This window comes from Phascolarctos cinereus, unplaced genomic scaffold (assembly GCF_003287225.1).
Source record: "Phascolarctos cinereus isolate Bilbo 61053 unplaced genomic scaffold, phaCin_HiC Scaffold_5;HRSCAF=322, whole genome shotgun sequence".
In the NCBI taxonomy this organism is placed as follows: Eukaryota; Metazoa; Chordata; class Mammalia; order Diprotodontia; family Phascolarctidae; genus Phascolarctos; species Phascolarctos cinereus.
The window spans coordinates 163,010,156-163,020,055 of record NW_027555958.1 but is presented as its reverse complement, the minus strand read 5'-3'; the positions used below and the strand labels follow the sequence as shown (position 1 = coordinate 163,020,055).

At 37.2% G+C, this 9,900-nt stretch overlaps 1 pseudogene; it reads left to right on the top strand.

Annotated features, from left to right (window-relative positions):
* The first annotated feature begins 9,283 nt into the window (after positions 1 to 9,283).
* LOC110216506 (small ribosomal subunit protein uS14 pseudogene) lies at positions 9,284 to 9,607 on the top strand (annotated as a pseudogene).
* The last annotated feature ends 293 nt before the right edge of the window (positions 9,608 to 9,900 follow it).

The window sequence follows — 9,900 nt, the reverse complement described above, 5'->3', positions numbered from 1 at the left end:
TATTAAAGTGATGTAATCTGAAAAGGGAAGGCATTGGTACCTGGGATATGAGGAAAGACCTCCTGTAGAAAGGGGTTTTCAGGACTCTGAGTCTAGAAGAAAGTCAGGAAAACTAAGACAAACATGTGAAAGGTGAGAGCATTCTAAAACCGAGGGACAGCCAGAGTAAAGACAGCAAGATGGAAGATGGAGGATCCTATCTGAGGAAGGGCAAGCAGGTCAGTGTAGTAGAGTAAAGTAGAGGAGAACTAGAAAAGTAGGGAAAGACCAAGGGCTTTGAACACCAAACAGAAAACTTCATTCTTGAGGGACCCAGACTGGAGCTCATTGAGCAAGGTTAGACTAGGGTAGCCCACCAAAGTTTTGGAAGTCAAAAAATGATGGAGTTAATTCAGCTGTTATTAAGATGAACTAAACCTTTCAATATTAAATAGATACCCTAGGGATGGGGCATATACGGTGTTAAAGGTGAACTAGTACTTCCAGTGTGTAGGCTTGCTGAGCCCTTTTCAAGACTGCTCATCCACCTCTGGTGTCTACCTGGCATTCAATTTTCACCTATGGTTCCAAGAAGCTGCAGCATATATAGCAGCCACAGTCTGGTAAACTGTCATGACAGATGGGCTAAACCAATATGAGGGTAACTGACAGGCCTCAAACCTGACAATGAGGTAGGGGAATGTCTACCCCAAGCATGTGGGGACTTTGACTGGTGGAATGGGTGAATGAGAACAATTTGTTCCAATGGCCGTGATGGTGGCTGAAGCAGGTGCTGTGGAGTGCTTAGGGCTTGGTCAGACTTCGAAGATACCAAGTTCATCTACTGCATCCCAGATCATTGCCAGACTCTGGATGGGTTCTTGATGGTTATGCCAGTGGATAGGTAGGAAGGGGCTAGTCTAGGAATAGTTTTAAGTGACAGATGATTTTATATTTGATCCTGAAGGTAATAGGAAGACAATAGAACTTAGGATTTCAGATGTTAAGTAACTTGCCCATAGTCACAAAGGATATAAGCAGAAGAGCCAGGATTTGAACCAAGATCCTCTGAGTCTGATTCCAGTGCTCTGTTTATCATACCAGTCTTTCTCAGCCTGTGTAATCAGTTATCCCAGTCCCAGTAGGAAGCCATTTCTGTCTCTTGGTTCCTTCAGTTTGTTCTCACTAGCTCGTGGGTGACTGCTCCCCTTACTCTATGCTAGGAACCATGAACATTTCCTTCATGTGGTTCTCCTCAGAAACTGAAGTTGCCTTAGAAAAATGAATTTCTAGGATCTTCTTTCAATCAGTGATCCCTCTCTGCTCTCAGCCATTATGGAGGTATAGTAAGATGTGAATGTTTTTATTACAGTCTCCTCTGACTAGAAGAAAAAGTTGAAATCCTACACCAAAATATCTAAGGGCAGTGGGTGAGTGGGATGCTAGAAGCAACTAGGTGACTAAGTGGATAAAGCACTGGGCCTGAAGTCAGGAAGACCTGAGCTCAAATCTGGCCTTAGCTACTTACTACCTATGTGATCCTAGGCAAGTCACTTAACTTGTCTGCCTCAATTTCCTCAGCTGTAAAATTGGAATACCAATAGCACTTCCCTCTTAAGGCTGTTGTGGAGATTAAAAGTGCTTAGCATAGTGACTGCTAAATAGTAGGCACTACATAAGTGCAACTTCCGTCTTCCCTGATGTATCATTTTTGCAGAATCTTGACTGTTCCCCAGAGCTATTTGGTATACTTACAGATCACTCAGTCTTTCAATGACTTGATATGAGGTGGCTGTATTGCAAAGCATCCTTATTTACTGCAGCTTAAATTAGTTTTGGTTCAGATTGGTTTAGAAATGACAGAATCTCAAGTTTGATTTATACACACACACACATATAGTAAAAACATTTATTATTAAAAATAGTAAGTGATAGTATAAATCTCAGTAAGTAAGCAATAATATAAGTTTCAACAGTTAACATATAAATCTCAATCAATAATAACTTAAGTCACACTTGGTTTCAAATCTTACCACAATCGAACATAGGTCTCGATAAGTAACAACTTAAGTCTCAATTGGTATCAAATCTTGTCATAATCAATCATTACTGTCGGGGAATCATCTACATCTGGATCACATGGCTGAGGAGTTCCTGGTTTAGCCTCCAGAGTCCCAATAGGAAAATGCTGGGCTATGAGTCTGCACCATGAGAGAGACCCTGAAGATAACTCAAGACCACCTGCCTTTAGTAGTGCCTTCTAACAAAGAAGACAGTTTGCCAAAACATACACGATCTATGAGAAAGGAGCTGCTCTCAAAACATCCTTGACAGTATTCCTGTTTATGAATATCGGGTTCCTGGAGGGGTGGCCAGCCCTTCCTGGGAGCAAATACCATAAACAGTCCTTAAACATCTAGCTAGTAAAAAGATTAACATGAAAAAAGAGTCAGGGTCAAATTGCAGACATACTAAACAATATCAGAATGTCTTTTTGAGTTCATTCATCACAGTGGCCCTTCATGGTTTTGCTACTTTGTGTTTTACTTGGCCACTAGGATTTCTTAACAGAACACTGTCCCTTGCCAGGAGTGTCCTGACAATAAATTTGAGTATCATACTACCATTTTTACAACTCTGAGATAAGGCCACAGATAGGTGGTAGACCTCCCTGGACTGATTTTTCAGCCAAATGATGTACTACTTTTGAGTCTCCACATCTTCTTCATCTTCCAAAATTCCAAAGCAAAAAATCAACAAGCAGATGAGGCTTTCACCCAAACATCACCAAGAATGGAGGAAAAACCTGTGAAATTCATTGTTCTCAGTGGCATTATTGTACATACTAGAAAGGTCATGTAGTGAATCCTATGATTCTGATGAACAGTCTTCACAAGCTCATATTCCTTTGTAAGTTTAGCAGTGTGCCATTAAAATGCTTTGCCTCCCAGAAAATACTATAGTTTAGTTCCAGACTTTATAATTTGACTTTCAATCAAACAGAGCACCTCTTTGCTATCCAGTCACAGCAGGAATTTATTTAGGTCTCTCAGCTCACTCAGTTGATTCTCAGCAGGGTGATGTATAAACTTCGTGGGTGACTGCTCCTTCCCATCCTATCCTGGGTGTCTCTGTGAATGCTTCCACAGTTGGCTCTCTCCTCTTCTAGTTGTGAACTCAGCATGGTTATGTAAATGCTTGTGGAAAATGATTCATATTTAGAAACCTACTTGCCTCACAAAGACTCCCCTCTATGGACCAACTGGCACTTCTCCCTGCTTTGATTCTTAACTATGATCAAGATAAAGCCTCTTATTGACTTTTATTCTAATTACAAACAGTGAGATTTCTTTCTAAAACTAGATGAAAATGATGAAAATATTGAACACCATAAAGTCAAGGGCAGTTTCCTGAGGGACACTCCATTTGAGGTCTTTTTCCAAGTTGACATAGCCCTTCTTTTAGGATCCAGTTATTCAATCTGTTCCTATACTGGGAATTAAAACAATTCCTCTGAAAGAAGGAATAGAGACTTTTCATGGAGAAACAATACACCAAGTTAAGACACTTATGATAAATTAGCATAAACACATCTTTCTTAGAGTTTTTAGGTGAAATGATTTGATGACTTTTATGGGATAGTGAATTCATATGCAGAAAATGAGCTCTTTTCTCAAGCTGGCATATATTCCTTACTACATCATTCAGAAAATATAATTCTTCAAGCTCTCATATACCCTAAAATAGAAGTATATGCTGAAAAAACAAGTAACCAGAATCCCAGACTAAAGGAATTTTAGAGCTATAGAAGGCAATAGAAATCACCTAGTTCAACTATCCTTATTTGATAGCTAAAGAAACTGACTCCAGAGAAGCCATATCTTCACATCTCTTAATAAGTAGATCTTCTTTAGGCTTGCAGTGAAGAAGTTGGGGACTACGTTAAGTTTCAATGGATCAAAATCAATTGTCATTTAAGTCATACATACTAGGAATCTTGAAAGAATATCCTTTTCATAAAATGTAGTGAAATTATTAGAGTAAAATGCTCATAAGATTTTTAATTGGAAAAAATATTAATATGAGACAAATTCATTAAATTACAGTTGTATCAGTATAAATGTTGTGAAGCTAATGCTTTTCTTTAGGAATCTTCACAAAGCTTTTATGTTATCATCGACCACATTGGGTGCTCTCAAAACATCTGGTTTTGAATAAGACTACAAACAGACCATTTTCACCACTAGTATTTCCAAATTTTGTTTGATCTCTTTCTCTCTCTGCCTCTCTTTTTTCTTTCTTTTAATATTATTAGATATATAGTTAAATTCTCAAGAGATATTGTAGAATAGGAGAGAGTGTTCTGGACTTTGAATCAGATGACCTATGTTTGAGTCCTAACTCTGACAGGTACTTGTCATGTGACCATACAACACACTCTCTGAGCCCCAATTTACTACTATATAAATTGAAGACAATAATAATTCTGTTAACTAACTCATGGGATTGTTTGTCAAGTAAAGTAGTGTGTAAGCTTTAAAGCACTATATAAATGGGAGTTATAATTTTCACAATCATTATTTAAATATATAGAGCACAAATAAAAGATCCTCCATTACCTCTTTACTCTGATGCTTCCTTGTGACATGGAGGTGACCCTGAGTTCTTGAAAGTCATGCTAGCAGAGTTCAAGCCTTTATAAGTGCCATAGAATTGGAAAGGCTCAAGTATAGGTCCAGCAATGGTGTTCCAAAGTTAAATTTTTCTAAGTTTGGAGAAGCCCATCATTTCAAAGCTGGTTATCAAGCACTGTTTTTTTGCCCATCGCAAAGCTGCCTCATGAAACTGTTTGTTCAGTAAGTTATGGAAGGGTTACAATTTGCAGCACTGGAAAGAGTACCAACATTGATGAAATCACAGATCTTTCAAAGTCCTGAAGTAAATTCATAAAATTATAAAATTGACAGAAAGATGCCTTAGGTATCAACTAATCTAAACTCTTATTATAAATGAGGAAAATAAGAGCCATAAAATTAAGTGATGACTAAAATAAAAGGTAACGTGATCATGTGGGTGGTAGTTGTATCTTTGTGTAATTTTCTAGGAGCAATCAGGACCTTGGACAGTGGTAACAATTACTTAACCCAATATAATATTCAACACTGGTGCAGTGGATAGTGTCTGGTTGGAGTTATGAAGACTCATCTTCCTGAGGTCAAATCTGGCCTTAGATACTCACTAGTTGTGTGACACTGGGCAAATCACTTAATCTTGTTTACCTCAGTGTACTCATCTGTAAGATGTGCTGGAGAAGGAAATGTCAAACCACTCCAGTTATACTTGCTAAGAAAACCTCAAATGGGGTCCCAAAGAGTTGGACGTGACTGAACAATAAGAACAACAAAACATACAACACTGCTACATCATCCTGGCGTCCTTACATAGTAGTATGACTCATTCAGATTATAGTTCATGTCCCCATCCAATAAGAAGCTCACTTATCATTCCTTTTCACCTTACCATGTCAATCAAAACTTTTGTAGCAGGGTCATAATCTTAGTAAGAAGTTTACTTGGACTAAATAAAGGACAAATACATATTTCAGAAGTGGCAGACAGCTGAATCTCCAGCAATCTTCAGGGTGCAACCTCCTTCTCATTAGCTCCTACTGTGAGGAAAAAGAAACAGGAAATACATGTACTTGATACAAAAACCCTCATTCTTGCTGGGGAGAGAAAAGTATGGTGTCTATCATTCATGATATCCAACACCATCTGGGAGTGGGACTTCTCTTCCTGGCTCAAATGGTTTCAGAAATCTTGATTTCTAGCCTTCAGATGGCTCTCCACGCTCTTTGTTTTTTGGTTTTTCTATATTGAAACTCTTTTAATAATAGTAGCTAATATTTATATAGCACTTAATATGGCAGGTACTGTGCTAAAGACTTTACAATTATTATTTCATTTGGTCCTCACAACAGCCTTGAGAGGTAAGTGCTATTATCATACCCATTTTATAGATGAGGCAACTGAGGCAAATAGAGGTTAGGTGACTTGCTCAACATCACATGCTAAGTGTCCAAGGCTAGATTTGAATTGAGACCTTCCTTCCAGTCCTAGGGCTCTATCCATTGCACCACTTAACTCTGACTGCTCATTACCATTTACACCAAACCTCTGGTTCATACCAGCTCTTCAAGCATGCCCATGATAGAGATCCTCCTTGGTTTCTCATTTTCTCTTTTAGTCCTCCCCCTTACTTTCAATATCATTGCATCTTCCCATGCAAACACTTGGGAGGTTACTTTATGGACTTACATACTCTTTGCCCCAAAGTCCTTTGAGAGATGTAGTCAATGAAAAAAAGCAAGAAATTCTTCAGAAACAGGTTCAATGAAATAGCAATGAAAAACATTGCCGGTATTAATTTTCTGAGTGACTTCTGAATTTCGTAGCATTTTGAAAGTTTTTAGCTTTTTTTGTTTCCCTTCATTTTCCAAGAAGGTCTGCTAACTTCCCCTTTGATCTTGCTGATTAATTCTCCATGCTGCCTACTTAGTTAACTTTACATCACTCAGCTGTTTCCACCTCCCATGAATTAGGAGGTAACTTTACCTAGGGGACTCCAGGTAGGTCCAGTAATATAGAATTTGAATTCTAAATGTAACTTTCTTAACAGCATACTTGTATGGCTTTGGGCAGACTAATTAATTTCTTTTTGTCTGTTTCCTCATTTGTAAACAAGAACACAAATCATGGTCTTCAACTTGAAAATGCTGTGGAAAAATATCTAGTTTTGACTTGAAAGCAAATATTCTTCCTGTTTTTTTCCATAGACCTTTGAATGGATAGGATACATTCTATATGACTCCAAAATGAGAGGCACTGTAAATAACTCTCTGGGTATTTTCAATTATAGTCTCCCCTTTACCTCTCAGTGACTGACGACATTGAAAACACTTAAAACTTACCATATCTTTTGGGAAAACAGCTAGGAATTTTTACACTGATTTTTGCATAAGCCTACCTAGAGCTTCACCAGTGGCATTTAGTGACCCTCATCACACACTAGGCCAATAGAAACTACTCCTAAACTCTCTTGAACTATTTGAAGACTATTACTATCAGTACTTTACTGCAGCCTAGTACTTTAATGAGAATATCCACATAGAATTAAGGAAAGTAATACTAGTCAAACCTAATTTAAATTATTTCTATCCAGAAGCTCTTGACATAGTACATTATTCTCTATTGCCAGATAATGTTAGTTCCATTTAATATGTTTCAAGTAATTTACATGTTTTCATGCTTTTAATATCTGCAATGATCAGGATCTTAAGTAGTTAATGACTATGTTGACACTTCTTATTTAAGTTTGTGTATTTAGTTGTCTTTTTTAAGAAGCTTTTGGCACATTGAAAGGATGTTTTGAGGGAAATCCCAGATAGTATAGGAGAAAGATAGGGTTGTTGGGAGTTTGGACCATCTAGAGAGGCATTGTCAAAATTTCCTAGAAACAACACAGGTCTCTTTCTTTTCCTTCCTGCTTAATTTTGGGCCCAGCTCAGTGACCATCCACAATGTCTGTTCAAAATATATGATAGACCAACTCTACACATTTTTCATCTAACTATAGATTCCTGTGTGGATAGTTGGGCTGAACTGTTATGACTTATTGTGCATCTCAATAAGAAGACTTTGCAGCATTCTATATCTTTATGCAAAGGAAAAAGACTATCTGGGAGACAGTCTTTCCCAGCTAGAGAGAATTCCCTTCCATTAGGACTTTTCCCAGAATACTCTGTCCATGATAATGACAAATGTCTTTGGTGAGCATGCATCTCTCTCTTTTATTTCTTGATTGATATTGATAATTAGGTTGATATTAATAATCACAAGGTTATAAAACTATCTTTGAAGTTGCATTCTTCAAAGAATCTTAAATGATTTTCATACACACATGGCAGATACTTGGTTGGAAGACTGCTTTTAAAGGAAGCATTTTTGTTCTAGCAAATGAAATTTCATTTAATTAATTAATTAATTAATTAATTTATTTTTTGCAAATGAAATTTTAAAAACAGTAAAAAATTTTTGTGATATCTTGGGCTAGCTATGCTTTCCAGGCAATTGAGTTGATATAAAAATGTGGTCTGACTTCCTTTTTATATCTTCATCAAGGATACTTTCAATAACTATAAGAATTTTGTAGAGATGGGAAAGTAGGTATTTTGGTCATTATTTATGGACATCCTCTCTGTCATTCTTATTATAAAAGGTCAGAAGTTTCTTTTAAGCCTTCAGAACCCTTCCTATTTTAGATTCAATGCCTCAGTGCCCTCAAAGTTGTGTCCTTTCAGCATGAACATCTTTATGTACATGTATTTCTTGTCCAATTTCATTTGACTATAACAATAACTAGTATTAATATAGTGCCTACTAAGCACCAGGCACTATGCTAAGTGCTTTACAGGTGTTATCTCATTTAATCTTTACAATAACCCTGGGAGATAGGTGCTTTTTTCCTCCCATTTTACAGTTGAGGGAACTGAGGCAATCAGAGGTTAAATAATTTGCCTAAAGTTATGTACCTAGTAAGCGTTTGTATTTGAAGAGGCAAGATTTAGGAAGGTCTTCCTAAATGCAAGCCCACAGCTCTATCCACTGTATCTAGTTGCCTCTTTTCTTTCTCTGGGGATATTTCTACTTCTCATGTACTACATGCAGAGTCCCAGTGTGGTGGTTCCACTATCACTAGTAAAAAAAGGTTTTTTTAAAATTAAAGTGCTTATAGCTTTTTTCCTATCTTTTTTTGTTGTCTTCCTTGCAGTTTCATACTTAAATATCCTTAGGATGATTTTTGCTTAATTAGGTTTTTCTCCCAGCTTTCTACAGACTTGTTTTTTTCTCTACTGCTTCTCACTGTTTTATGAGGTAAAACTTCTCCTAATCCTTGACCGTAATCTTTAAGAAGATATTATAATTAAGTCAGTGTTTCCTTTGGCTGTCATCTTACTCCTCTTGGCAAGTAAATCAAGTGTTTATTGGCTAAATAAATTTTTAGGCTCTTTTGGTCTTCTTTTTGAGGTAATTGATTTACATTGAATAAATTGCCTAAGAAAATAGTCATTGTCTATGTTAATATATGTTATTTTATACATTTCCTATTTTGGGACATTGATGGCTCATCTTAATAGGTCAGATTGGAGTTTCCTTAATTGCATCCCATATAGTACTTTTATGTCTATTCTAGTTTGCTATCTTCACCTATAAAACTCACAAAATAGCTCGCGTCTTTGCTAGTGGTGCCATGGGTCATCAGCAGCTCTACTGGAGCCACCCTCGAAAATTCGGCCAGGGATCTCGGTTGTGCCATATGTATTTGAACCGGCATGGCCTGATCCGCAAGTACAGTCTGAACATGTGCCGCCAGTGCTTCCGGCAGTACGCGAAGGACATCGGCTTCATCAAGTTGGACTAAGTTATGTTTGTGAATCTCGCTTCAGTGATTATGCTGACCATCAAGTGACTACAATTTTACTGCACCATGGACAACCTAAAGATGGATCATTTTGTACATGCTATGCCAATTTGCATATATAATTAAAAAAGGTCATTCTCAGAAAAAAAAACAACCTCACAAAATAAAACCTGACCAGACCACATTGTAGGTTTTGAGGATCAGGCAAGAAATTTGATAGAAAAATATAAATCACTTTTAAAATGTGTGGTATTTTTGGAAGGTAAGTTTGAATCTGGCTCATGATCTCTGTCATACATGTAAACTGCTACACTTCTTTGGGCTGATTGGAATAAGATGGGGGACACTTGATGTTTGTGAACGTATCCATATTTAATAGCTTTTCCTTTAGCTTCAGAGCTATGACAATAAATAGCTGATTTCCTATATATCTGGGGCAAA